The sequence below is a fragment of the Struthio camelus genome, chromosome 4, assembly GCF_040807025.1.
Source record: "Struthio camelus isolate bStrCam1 chromosome 4, bStrCam1.hap1, whole genome shotgun sequence".
Lineage (NCBI taxonomy): Eukaryota > Metazoa > Chordata > Aves > Struthioniformes > Struthionidae > Struthio > Struthio camelus.
In genome coordinates, this window is record NC_090945.1 from 2,375,199 (window position 1) to 2,388,004 (window position 12,806).

At 40.8% G+C, this 12,806-nt stretch overlaps 1 long non-coding RNA gene across 1 annotated transcript in view; it reads left to right on the forward strand.

The window, feature by feature from the left end:
• Window positions 1-3,710: 3,710 nt before the first annotated feature.
• LOC104149862 (uncharacterized) overlaps window positions 3,711-12,806 on the forward strand; it is a 257,799-nt gene continuing 248,703 nt past the window's right edge. The window contains exon 1 of the long non-coding RNA XR_695406.2: window positions 3,711-3,994. This is a non-coding gene — a long non-coding RNA (uncharacterized lncRNA). The remainder of the gene's footprint in view (window positions 3,995-12,806) is intronic.

Sequence of the window (12,806 nt, forward strand, 5' to 3'; positions counted from 1 at the left end):
CATTTTTGAGTAGCCTGACTGAATTTCCAAGACTTCTCTTGCAAAGATTTTTTTGTATGAGCCCATAATTGGAAGGCTTAAAATCTGGCATGTTTCTTAAAGTCAGGCCACAATTAGTAAGGTTTAGAATTGGCTCTGAAGCCTAGATTGCCTGCAAAGAATGGTTTAAATTTCAAAAGACTTGGGAATGGAGCACCTCTGCTTAGACGGCTGTCAACATTTTAGGATACTGTTTTTACGTTTTTTGTTTGAAAACCGTGCACGATCACCCAGACTTATATAATGTTAGGATGATAAATGAGGGCATTATTCCTTCACCAAAAATGCAAAGAGATTGTTCTAAATTGTAATTTTTTTTTTTTGATAAAACCGTTATATGTTCTTAAATAGAAATTTACAAGATTTAAGACAAACAAACCTTTTTTAAGTGTTGGAGACAATCCAGAGTGCACGTTAAGGCTTTTGTTTAGTCAACGCCTTGCCCATTTTTTTTGCGAGCAATTATATCTATAGGTGATTAGGAGGTACAGCACTTGTAACGGCCACTGGAGCCAAGGTAATTTCTCTCAAAATAGGGTTTGGGAACCAGCTCTGTACTTTGATCATTAAATGGCATATTTGTATGCTTTACAAGAAGTTTAGATGTGTTGCAGCCATCTTTCATAAGGTTTAGTGTCTACTTAACGCTGTTGCTGATGGAGCCTGTGCATAGCAGAGCTTTGATGAGGAGGAGCTGAAGGGAGAGTGATGCATCTTTCCCTGCTCTTCTTTCATTTAGCGAATTGATGCTCCTTTGTACTTTTGGAAGTCAAATTTTGGCCACTAGGTTCATTGAATAGTTTCATAACTTTGGTCAGTAAAACCTGTGTGAACTTATCAAAGAGAACGTGCTTTGACATACAGTTCATTTTGATACAGCGTACTGGTGGGAAGACCATTAGAAAAACATGCAGTTAATCATTTCTGCTCTAATTTTAGTGATGAAAGGTGGAAAGCCTAGGTTCTTGAAGAAGATTCACTGCAAAACTTCAGCATACTGTTTTTATGTGGGCTTTAGGAAACTGAATGCAGGAAACTATGGAAATAGAAATTTTAGATTCCTTGGCATGTAATATTCCATACGCAGATGCTGTTCTTCACCATTGTCTCAATGTTTAACATTGACATTAATGACATTGTATAACATTGTAACTATTCGACAAAATTTCGGGCTGCGTGACTACTCCTTTTCCTTCTGGCCTGAAGTTTAAACTTTTTTGAACCATATGCTCCAGGATGTGTAGTGTGTAATATTCTTTGGAGGTCAAATTCTGAATTCTCCCTTTCCCACTCCACATATAATGATCTGATATACTTTTATTTATTTTAGGGCTTTATTTGGTACTTATCACTATAAGTGCCTGAGGGCCTAGTACCATAAAGACACTCCAAAAGACTGATAGTTTCTTTCCTTCCAGCACTGCTTGACTTTGCAGGCCACACCTGGTCTGGGTTCTTGTCAAGATGCTCTGGCAACTCATAGATCTTTCTCTGCTCTTTCCCGTGACTTCACAGGTCAAGCGTGAGTCACTCGCCACGTTGTTATTATGCAGCCACTGTGAATGAGCTGCTTATGCTTTGCTCATCCCTGGATTGCTTAGATACAAACCTAAGGAAGTGTTACGTCTGGACTCCGGTTTGGACATTGAGTTCCCTTTTGGGGAAAGAGATACAGAAGGTAACCCAGCTTTCTGAGGCTTATACTAAATGATGACCTTGGCAACAGTAGCTGGGACCTTTCTCCTGTACTGTTTTCAGAAAGAAGGCGAGCCTGGGGGAATATGATTCATGTTTTGTCACCTTAGGAAGAGTAGCACTTTCAGCTCCTCCTCACCCCAATTTTTATCAAGTATTGCACCTAGCCTGGACTGTCTAAGGCAAACCCAGGCAATCTGCAAGTCCAAATAATGCTTAATTTGCACTGATTGTGGAGTTTCTGGAAAGTGTTCAGATCAGTGATTAGTATTTGTTTTTGTTAACTAAATATCGTCAGTATGTTTGTTAGCCCTCCCAGGTTTTTGTGTATTTTAGTTCACTTTCACACTAAGTTCAGGGGCTGTAATGTCCATGAAAGTGCTGTGGGCTGCCAGGAGTTGATGATACGCCATGTCATCCCTGGTGTCACTGTGAAGGGCCCAAGGAGTCTCTTGATCACTTTAACAGTAAAGAACAGCTTAATAAACAGCTCATGCTGCTCTGAGCAGTAGCTAAGCCAAGGCAGGGGGTTGATTCCTGTGTCTGCTTTCCAGGTATGAGATGATCTACCTCATTAAGAGTCCTGAAGACTGGTGAATAGATTTGTCTTCCTGTCCTAGTCCTGCTCAGTTCAGCTTCAAAACTGGAGGCTCTGAGATAAATGTTTGCTCTTCCATGCACCCTACTCATCAACATGTGTAGAAAGCTGGCCTTTTTATTTCTTACCCTTAGGTCTGTTGATCAAATGACTTCCAAGATACTCATCTGTGAGAACAAGCTGTGGAGAGCCAGACTATTCCGCTGTCATCTGTTTGAGCTGTCGCAGTAAAGACTGGGGAGAGGAAATAGGGTAGAGAGATGCGTGTTAGTTAAGCTAAAGGTGCGCCAATTGATCTAGCAACATTTTCGATCTGTGAGAAACTCTGGATTTCACAATTTGCTTGAAAAATGAAAATTCATTGTTTTGTGAAAGTTAGAATACTCTCAAGTCGTTTGTTTTAGGGCAAGTGATAGGTTCTGTATCAATAAAGATGAAACATTTAGATTTTCAAATTTATGGATGAACAACCTGGGTGAATAGAAATGTGGTTGGCTTTGTGAGCTATACTTGATTTTTAGTTCCAGTACTGTTTCCTGCAAGGAATTACCAGGAAACTACAAATGAACTTTGAGTGCAAAATTGTGTTGACATTACAGTATAATATACTATCACAGACAAAATTAACAGATCACTTCAAAAAGGAGAAAAAAAAATAAATGAAATCATTTCACCTTATCAAAATGAAGCATGTGTTGTAGAACATGTTGGCTTGATTTTCTACCAGAAAAGGGTCCTATTGGGAGAACTTTCAGGCAGCTTTTATGTAGGCACCGTTCCAAATAAAACACTCTAATTTTTTCTCCCCTCTTCCCTTCTCCCCCCCCCCTTTTTTTGGTAAATATAATATTTCTTATTTCCTCCAGTTGACCTGTAGATCAGTAAGATGTTCTATCTGAATATTTGGAAATATTTCTAATTGAAGTAGAATATATATTCTAAAATAATTAGTTGCAGATGGTAGACCTAGAAAGAAAATGAGTTCTCCTAACTAAATCACTTGTGATAACAGGGAGACATGTTCTGGAAACTGCTCAAAAATACTGGAGTGGGAAAAATAAATGGAGTCACACAATGTATGCCTTGTCTCAGGGCTAGAGTATGAGTGGAATAAGCATTTTGCTTACCATCGCTTACATATTGTGCTTCTGAAACATACTTAGTAGCAGCAGTGCTCATTTTTAGTAAGCGTCTGTAACACTTAGCTCTCTTCCCAAAAGAGATGTGGGCAATCTTACCATGAGCCCAGCCATGCACTTCCTCTCCCTCCTTTATCTCTAAATCTGTTAATGGCAAAGACTGTTGCTAGGATTTCTCCTTGACTTGTGATTTCTCTGCCTTTGTGAAATCTGTAGTCATGCCTTAAACCTTTCTTGTCTTAATCCATCTCTTTAATTCTCTCTTTTACAGCACTTCTAAACTGCGAGATTGAAAACCCAGCCCTTAGAGATCAGTTGGAGTTTTGCCATTGACATCAATGAAACCTAGGCTCTCTCCTTTTTCCTGGTAAATTACATTGTCCTGAACGCTGAGATCTTACTACTGCATGTAGAGCTCAATACAAGAGAGGTGCTGCGCTTCTCAAACGCCATTTGTGACGTTAATATGAACACGATGGGCAGCGCTTACACGACGAGGCTTCGGAAGCAGCATCGTATAGAGGTGAGCTGGGACAGTCCTCGTCAAGAGAGGGCTTTGTTGTCTTATGGAGAGAGGTTTGTTTTAGGATTATTTTTTCTAGCATCTTCCGCAGCAAACCACTTGTGCCTGTTTCCAGTCTTACCTTACAAATCGTCAGGCTCCCTTTCTCCAAGTTACCGTTACGGTATATTTTATATTAGCATATGCTGAACTGCTTCGTCCTCTCTCGTTCTTCCATTCTATCTCCAGGAATTGCTCCTTGCTCCTTTTAATTTTCAGCATTTGTTTCTTTTGTCTTGTATCGCTGAACATAAGAAAGTCTATTTATATGTGTTGCACTGTATAGCTTTTTCTCTCTATTATGCTGTTGTTTTGTACAACACTTTTTGAAATGAATTGTGTTATGGGTTATCCTCCTTTTTAATTTGAAGCTTTTTCTGGCAATGCAGGGGAGGTCTGTCTTCTTAGCAAAGATGGTATCTTTCATTAACAGAGTACACCCTAGCAGAAAATTCAGCACAACTGAATGTATTGCAGGTATAGATTTGGATTATCTTGCCAAAAAGCAGGTATAATGACTTTTGCCTGTCCACGTGTAAAATCAGAAATTCCTGGGTCTTTTGACAGAAGGCAATTAGTGTGCATTTCCTGTGTTACTGCTTGTGGATTAAATTCTAATCACGAAATTCTCAAATATCACATCAATGAATTGCTCTCAGACACTAGCCTTCTTATTTGAATTCATTTGTCAGGATTTCTTTTCACCTCCAAAGAAACCGTAAGGTATCTTCAGTGAACTGAGGGAACGGAGAAGCTTTTGGGGGGTATACAGGACCTTTCTTCCCTCAACAGCAGTATAAAGGCTACCTGAAATACATCCCGAAAGGGCTGCAGACAGTAGGAATGGTAGCCAAATATTTCATGACCTCTGTATCTTTTACATCACTACTTAAAAATGACTTTGGGAATTTAATTAGCGCTGAAACCCAGCATTTATGACCTACAATATTAATAGCTTAAGGAAGATGTATATTCTTTCACAAAGGACCCTTGCATATGATTGTCCTCAAAATGAAATGTCCAACAAGATAAAGTCTCAGATAAATATCCTCTAAAGGAAAGTAATTATATTCAGGGCACATCTACCTTGGTCACGTTTTCTTGGTGGCTGATGAGTGCAAGAGATACCTCCACTGGACTGTGTGGTACGGGTGCCTTCATGCCACTAGCGTAAAGAGCGCCGTGCCAGCTTGCTCCCTTCAGCGGTATCTTCCTTTCTTTAGGAAGGAGAATACATCCTTCCTCAACGTCAGTAGGCATCCTCTGAACAGCTGGCTAATTTGCCTGTAGCGTGTTTAAGTACTCTGTTCTACTTCTGCAGTAATTTTTAATGTAATAATTAGTTAATGTGGAGAATGTTTCTTTTATAGCTTCTCTTCTTGCTACATCAGTTAACATGAATATTAGGAAAGTTTAACCTTCACTTGAAGGATGAGCAAATATTACTACTTAGGGATAAGTAAATGGTGTATAAATTAGCGTGGGCAGGTCAGCTGTACATTGGTTGTGGTTTCCTCTTCAGATTTGCATAAGAAAACTGAGGTTACCGTGGACTGCATTAGATATAGCAATCTGCTGACAGGTGAAATTCAGTATGGACTGCTCTTTTTTTCCCCATATGTAGGAGGAAGGGCTTGTTCCATTGATGGGCTAGTAACAACATCACTGAGGCCGAATCTCTTTTTGGCAATGTTGTTGCAATTCCAGGGCAGGACAATTCCTCGTGTCTGTCTGACAGATTTCGCCTTCCATTCGGAGGGTGAATCCTTGAGCACTGCAGGGCCCCTTGGGGTAGGTTTTTTTTGTATTGCAGGAAGTTCATACACGTGAGGAGTATGTGCAGAGGGATACAGCAAGAAAAGTGCTCCGGTGTGTTTGGGGTTTCCCTAATATCGGTAGGGTCAACCACTGCACTGCAGAGAATGCCCTACTCCAATTAAAAGCAGAGGTACTTAGGCGTGAGCTTAATATCCTAGTCACTCCTGCTATTTTGTGTGAGGCAGCTGTAGCTCTATGTAACCTTGCATCCATGGCAAATTATTTTTGTTAAGATGCTACTTCATGTATGAGGGATTCTTTTTAAGTGTTGAAGTATTTTCTCGATACGATTCCCAGGCTTAAAGACGGTTGTGACCAGTTTGTGCCGTAATCCTGGTATCTGAGAACACCTCCTTGAGGAGACTGCCAGTGTCAGAGTTTCCTTTCCACTTTGTTGTGGAAGCTGTTGCAGCTGTGACACGGCAGGAAGACGGTGCTCCGTTCTGTTTAACAATCATTGAGCACGTATTTCCCATAATTCACTGAGCACAGCCCAGCCCATCTTTTTGGCTCTTCTATTTGATCATTTCAGCCCCAAAGCCTGCTGTGGAAAAGAGCTGGTAGCTGGAGCATATGAAGTTGTGAACTCCTATGCACAGGCAACAGAGAAGGATGAAAAAAATCCTGAAACTGATTTGTTTACTTGCAGTCTAATTTTTCAGTGAACGTTCAAGGTATACAGACATTTGTTTTATCTCTCTGTATCTTTAATTAACAGATTTTGTTGAAAATGCCTTTAAAGACCGCATGTTAGATGCTTCAGGTTTGGCAGCATGCATGACTTAATGAAACAAAAAGGTTGGCTCTCCTGACAGGAGTTAGAAGCTGAACCCTATGCATATTCTGTATGTGGAAAATGAAATACATGGTGGTAACTTCAATTTGCAAACCCGTTCTAGTGCTGTATTTTGAAGAGTGTGCTTTCAGATCACAATTCTAGGTATTTATCTTGATGTACTGATGGGAATGAAAGTCCAACTGCAATTAATGTTGTGCTGAATCTCTTCTGCAGCATGAAGCCCGCTTGCCCTCCTCCCCCCCAACAAAAAGGAAAATTATATTCTGCCCACTGTTTCCTCTGTGGAAGAGATCCTAGAGTACGCTGGGGAGGAGTGGGGAGAGACAAGGGGTGGCAGGAATTCTGTTAATACACTAGTTAAAAGAAAAAGAAGTTAACCTCATGGTGATTTAAAAAGTTTCCCCTAATTCAGAGCCCTCTGCTGCTGAATTTGTTATCAAATGAGCAAGTTCTAAAAATTGTTTCATCCTTCTTCCGTTTTTTTACTTAATATAAACCCTCTGTTCATGCTGGCAACATGAGGACCCTCCCCGCACGCTCGCAAACACACGCACGCACACACACACACGCACACACAGATTAGATAGAATACTAGGTGTTAAATATGAAGAGTGTGTTTCATCAGTGCACTATTTATAAAGCCATAAGATTTGGCAATTTAGATAGGCAAGATTCAGCCCCAGTGAAAAAAGTACTTCTCGCACATTTAGGCTGCAAGAAAATATCTATAGCAATTCTGCAAGGAAATTAAACAGCAATCAATAGCAGTGAAACCCAAAACGTTGGAGAAATTAAGGAACTTCTGAAGAGCTCTGTTGGTGCAAAAGGCAAGGACAAACGTGAACTTTAAGGATCTGTTGGATATAGGAAATCAGACTCAAGGTTCAGAAGTGCTATATATTTGTGCCCAGACTGATAACTCTGTTAAGAACAGACAGTTTGGGTATTGTTAGTAGGCTTAGATACATAATCCTTCTCTCCCTCCCACGGCTGCTCCAGAGAGGAAGCAGGTCTGTCGTACCTTACTGCTAGCAAAGGTTTTCCCTGCAGGTCAGTCTGGGATTTCTGACAGTAAAGACATGAGGCCAAAGAGCCTCAATGTTGAGACAATCCAGACTGTGTTTTAAAGGATTTTTTACAATTCTCTCTTTAGAGAATGGGCAGTTTTCCCATCCATCTATTGCTATATAAATACCAGTTTATTTGTGCGTGCACCTTCCTGAATATTACAAATGACTTGAAGGAAAAATCATGCTGAACACTGAGGGCTAAGTGAAATGAATGCTTTTTATTCTTACATGTCCCAAGCTAAAATGCTTGCTTTCCTACCCAGCTTTGTATTTGTCTATTTGTTGAACAGATGTCTTCAGAAATGTCTTTCACTCTCCAGCCACAGATGTAAACTCCACTAAAAATCATCCTCACATGAAAGCTATTATTAAGTTGTGTGATATTTCACTATTGTATACAAAGCATAATCAGGATTCCTATCCCTGGGCACATCATAGATTGCACTGGGCCCCAAATCTGAATGCCTGTGTACAGTCACAATATGTTTTACCCTGAACAAACCAGGCTGTATTCTGATGCAAGATGCTCCAGTACAGACAGTGCAGCAGATGGATGCTATGTTTGAACTGGTGCAAGTGACCTCATTTCCTTTACATGTTAGAAATTAGTTTCCACTTGGGAAACTTCTAGTGAAAAACACACCTAAGAGGCGCTCTTAGCACTTAGTATCGGTACAATGTAGTGATCTGCTACCGACATAAACAGTGCAATATTTAACCCAACAGGATTGTTTGGATAGCAGAGGCGGCCAGCAGCCAAAGCTAGAGGAAGGAAGCCTTTTCTAGCAGCTCTGAAAATGCTTGTGTTTAAGGAATCCCATCAGCCTGGCTTGCTCTCCTAGTTGAGCAATCCTACCGATGTACAGGAAAGGAGAGACGGACCAAAAAGCTTTCAGTGATCAAGAGCTTCTAGGGAGTGCAGACTGAATCTGCTTGACCTATCAAAATAATTTGTTGTTGTAATTAGGTGAGACTAAATGCACATGCATCTGTTTTCTGCTTTGAAAGCCACTGCTCTTGAGTATTTTTTCCTAAGGGCTAAATACAAAACTGTTGTTTCCTTATAGCACAGAGAGATTACTGCTGGGCATGAAGGAAGAGACCATACATGAAGGACAAGGTGGAGTAGGTGAGGGGAAGCCTCCAGGGGGATTCAAGGCAGGGCTCAGGTGCCTCTTCCCCTCGACCTGTGGGAGACCGCACGGAGGACAAAACCCTTCCTAACCAAACATGCTGAGGCCAGCGAGCTGTCCGCTGAGTTGCAGGAGCCAATGCCATTATAGTAGCTCAGCAGAAGCTCATGCATGCATTACTTGTAATTCCTAACACCGAGCTACAGACAGATGTCTGAAGGGAGTTTTTGATAAATGTAAGAAATTCAGAAACAGCAGGAATGCACAGGGGGATAAGAACTGCTGAAACATCATCATGCCAGCTGGGCTACCATTTCAATATTCTCAGTGCTGTTACTTTAAGATAAATACCTATGTGAATAACTGAGTCATATGTTTGCAGTAGGAGACCAAAGGAAGTATTTTAAGAACATGATCTGTCTTTTAGGCTAACAGAAAACATGTTTTATTTTTTCAGCTTTTCAACCACGAAGAATTCTTTGGAAAAACAGTAGATTTTCAAAGGTCTTGTTCTTTTTTTTTTTTTTTTTTTTTTTTTTTTGAGTCTCCTCAACCTGGAGGGAGGAAAAGCATTCTTAAAATGAAAAGTAAATACAGAATGCAACAGACGGTACACAGGGTCAAACCAAGACAAGATCATAAGACAAGGAAAGAACAAAATTCTCCTTCCTCAGATAAATACAGCCTGAAACAACGGCTTTGAAGTCAAATGAAATGTTCTCATCAACTTCATTAAGTTTGGACAAGACACTAGCAGTATATGCCTGCCTGTCTGCCAGTGAGCACGTGCTGTGCTGTTTATTCAAGAAGCAAAGGGGAAAACCCCTTCTTGTAACATGCTTATCATTTGAGCCCAGTTATAACATTATACTGTAAAAGCGCTGAGGTAGTTCCTGGAGGTTGTTATAGGACATTGCTGAGTGGAAGGCAAGTCCTTCCTCAGGTGTATCCTGATACGGAAATTGTGCCCTACCATTATTTATTCTGGCTGTATCTCAGTCACTGAATACCATTTTCATTGTATTGCCAATGAATAGGTACAACGACTGTCATGTGGGTAAAAGTAAAACTATACTCATCGTTAACAGTAATTAACAAATCTAACAGCCCCTGGATTGAGGCTCTAGATTGGACTGGCAAAGCTTTCTTTGCATATGGCATCGAACAGGGTCCAAAAAAAAAAGTGGCATTAATGCACTTCCTCTTCCGAAAATGGTTTCAGACCACTAAAGCAGGCCATTTAAACTTTTTTTTTTTATAATCTACTAATAAAATGCTACGAAAGTTTTCAACAACCATAATCATATTATTCTGGATTTTTTTTTTTTTTTTGTATTTTTGATAAGTAGGCTGTGACCTATGTAGAGTGTTTACCTAGTTGCAAGACCTTGTCTCATCACGTTCATGTTGAGCTAGGTGAGCGGCAAGTGACACATTGGGGACACTTCCATGTTTCCATATATTATTTACAACCATGTTATACTTGCTGTTATTCATTCCCACTAACCGCTCACCGTAGTGTGATAAGTAGTGATCTCAAAAGCATCCCTTAGACGCGTCAAGAAAAACAAATTCAAATATTGTAGTTTCTTAAGATTTGGGAGGGAGTATTTAAAAAAAACAGTTTTGTTTTTTTTTTTTAGAAAAGTCCGTCAGAGATGGCAGAATGGTTTCTGGCACAAGGTAGCTTTTTTATGCTCTTCCTTCCATCTACAGTTCAGGAGTTAGACCATCCCCAGGACTCTTCCATTTTTTCTATTCATTTCTAAATAAAATGAATGCTAACTGAGGAAAGCTAGGCATTGTCCTGCTCTTGTACAAACAGATTATATTAAGCTTACTTTTTCTATTCTCCTTTTTAAACTGGTGAAATAGGGAACATATATTCACTGTTAGACACATCAATGCTGTATGTTGTTGCAATGTTGCCAAAACTGTTGCCACTGTGGTAGGAGATCAGAGATACAGGGGGCTACAGCTACTTTGGAGAGGAACTGATGACCGACTCTGGACCGCCGAGTGGCTGCTAAATCATCTAGCTCATCTCTCTCCTCACGAGGAGCAGCAAGTTGCCCTGAGCAAAAATGAAGGTGGGCTTATAGCTATTTTGCCACCTACAGCATCTTGGTGCCCTAGCCACACGTCTTCTGGCTCGTGCCAGAATCCACAGGTATACGTCCCTGTAATAACACCAAGTGCCTTCTGATGTTGCCCATAGCTATAGCACAGAGTGCAGCAGAGGAAACTATCTAAAGTGTTAGTCCAAGCCAACGCTTCCATCGCAAGGTGTGTCTGTGGTTTAAAAAAAAGTCACTGAACTCAGAACGCATTTATGAGAAGTCTTTTTCTCCCTATTCTCATCAGGACAGAGCCAGATCCTCAGCTGGCATAAATCAGTGCAGACCTCAGAGAGGAAGGCTTTCACATCAGCTGGCAATTTCAGATCTTAAACAGCAAAGGGTCTGACCAGGAACAAATTTAAGCACACACGCAACGGAATTTTGCTTAGGGCAAAACCACACATTATACAGATGGGAGACCCAGCAGAGATCTACATGCTGGGTACAGCTCTATAATGGAACATGGAGCAAGAACACCTCTTACAGGAACTCTGAAACCTTTCTCCACCAACCATTTCTACATCCATGTAGGCAAATGCTAGGCTGTTACCACAGCTCATCAATACAACTCCTTTTGACCTTAGCTGGCTGGCTTTGTAATAGGCCCAAAATGAATGTTTTATTTCACAGTGCAGATAAAGTCAGTGAACTCTCATACCAGACAAAGTGGGCAGGTTGCTAGGGCTTACTGCCTATGAACTGAAATGCAGGGACTGAGTGTTTCTGCATCTTAGGCACCTCAAATGAAAGATGTGTTCACCATCTTCAGAGTGGTTTAACTGAATATGTTTTACTTCAGAATTGCAAAAGACTAAGAGCTCACATACAGTCAGCTGCCGTGACTAGCTGATGGGAGCTAAATTACTACACCGTAGTGACATCTTCATTTTAGATCGCATATTCGTACACTCTGAACCCAGGGTATCTATCCGTGAAATCATTATTTTTAGCTTTTTATTTATGTTGTGGTAGAGCCCAAAATACACCATGAGTTTCCAGAAGAAAAAGACTAAAAAGATTTCTCCTCAAAGATCACTTCAAACAGAAAAAAGGTGTGTTTGGGAGGAGTGAAAGGCTGCACACAACCAGGCAAAGTGACACAGATGAAGATAGGTCCAAAGACTGCTAGCCATGCTGATGCACTGCAATTCCAGCATCCCTAAATACTTCTCCCTGACCATTCCAGCCCCTCCAGTCCAGAGGAATTGTTTACTTATGAGGTGGAGAGATATACGACTTAGAGGAAAACCTTGCATTGCGATAAGTTTTAACATATGCGCCAAAAAAGAAATCTGAGTATTGTCTACCAAACTTTAGGTGGAGTAGAGCTAAAGAAGAATTGTTTGTTTACTTCCTTATGAAGACTTTGCAGCTAGGATCTTGGTGCTTTAGGTTAGAACAAGCATTCACTCAGAATTCCCGAGTAACCCAGTGTTTTCTGTTAATAAGAAAGGCGTTGAGCCTGGCTTTCCAGAGCTCTTCCCTCAGCTCCTTCTTCTACCTCCACCTTTTCCCAGCTGCTTTGCCTTCAGGCTGAGACGTCACATGTCTCTTCTGTACCACCCTGCAGGAGCACGGGATAACCTTGTTCACGAAGAGCGCTGTGGCTGGCGCAGGGTGTGCACCACTCCACAGCTGTATGCCAGCCGCACCAGTCTTGGAGGAAGTGTGCATCCTCCTCCCTGAGGAGTCGCTGAGACCAACAGTCACTATCGTAAAGTCCTGAATATAGATATATATTTTACGTTTGAATAGCCACGTCACTAAGGAAAGAAACAGACAAATATACTCTGTGTAGTGTATCAGAAAAAGAATAATACTTTTCTTTAGCTC